Source organism: Ambystoma mexicanum, chromosome 9 (genome assembly GCF_040938575.1).
Source record: "Ambystoma mexicanum isolate Mex_15411 chromosome 9, UKY_AmexF1_1, whole genome shotgun sequence".
NCBI lineage: Eukaryota > Metazoa > Chordata > Amphibia > Caudata > Ambystomatidae > Ambystoma > Ambystoma mexicanum.
In genome coordinates, this window is record NC_090931.1 from 1,184,710,392 (window position 1) to 1,184,711,950 (window position 1,559).

Genomic DNA, 1,559 nt, shown 5'->3' on the forward strand with positions numbered 1-1,559 from the left:
CAGCTTGAACATCCGAAGGTCAGCCTGACATCACAAGCAACACAGGGAGTGCCAAACACATGCACACACACACCACCAGACAGACATGCATCTGTACATCTCCACCACCTGTCAATCACCGACAACTATGTCACATCTGCCAATCGGCTCCCTACATGTCTGTGTCACATGCATCCATAGCGTATCACAGTCGCACACATGTCAAACACACACGCACATGTGCACCATGCACGTACATGAAGGTGGAACCAGCATCCATGTGTAACACCCCAACCATGGCATAGTACATATACAGAAATGCTAACATGTGTGTGTCTCCACATGCATTTGTGCATCATGCTTTGGAACACATACACCATTGATGTGCATCACACATGACTGGACTCACATGCGGCAGGCTCATGTCCCTGCACTTACACATCCATAAATGGGCCTTTCCAGACATATGTCTAAGCAGCACACTCCTGGCACACCTCAACATGCACTGCGTCCAATCAGAACACATGGACCCTTACCGCTCAACTCCGGATCGGTGTGCCTCTCAAGAACCTGGAGGTGAAGCGCTGGGCGTATGCATTCCAGGACCCTCATCTGGTCGTTGGTAAGGCAGACCCGGCACCCCTCTGCATCCGCTGCGTCCAAGAGCCGCCAGGCCTTCCTGAGGTTCCTGGACCTGAAGTCCTCCCAGCGCTTATGGACATGTGGTAGGTTGTGGGTTGCCACCCCCTCCGCATTGATGGCAACCACGATGTCCATCCAGATCCTTCTCCGTCCATCCTTCTCGGTGTGCATTCTTCCGAAGAGGGCATCATAATGCACCAGGACTTGCTCCAACAGGATGCCAACCTCTCCTGCTGTAAGCTGGCAGCCCTCTGCCTCTCTGGCTGGGAGTTGCCAGTGGTCTCTGATGGTGTTTCCCCCAACATGGCAACCCCCGAGGCAGGTGTGGGTGGGCAACTGAGTCCTGGTGCTGGGCTGTGGAGCGAAGGAACTGAAGTCGGGAGTCTTCTGTTCCAGAAGGGGTTGTAACAGCAACTGCACCCCTGGAGATGGCTGACGTGCAGGCACCAAATAGCAGGGCACGTGGCCAGCAGGCAGCACAAATGGCTGGTGGGAGTCAGTTCGGGGCTCCGGAGGGCAGGAAAATGGCCTTCTGGGCAGGAGCATGGTCTTCCATGTGTTGTCGCGTGGCCAGTTTGATAAGGAGTGATTTTGCATGTGAAAAAACAGCACGTCAGCATGTAATTCAAGGAAAGACCCTTAGCGCATAAGCGCGTATGTGACGTAACATTTGCAGGCATTTCCCTCGGCAAAAACAGCATGTCCGCAAGGCAATGCGTGTGATTCGAGGAAAGGGCCTTAGTGCATATGCACGCCAATGACGCGGGCGTTGCCTTGCGCGCAGGCATTGCCTTCAGCACAGGTTAACGATGAGCGCGGGCCAGCAGTCCACTGTACGTGCTCTTTGTGGAGACCAACTCATGTGTTTACTCTTCTGGAATCACACGTGATTACTTCACAGCGTTTGAAGTTCATACCTCTTCTTTTGGCGGGGTGTT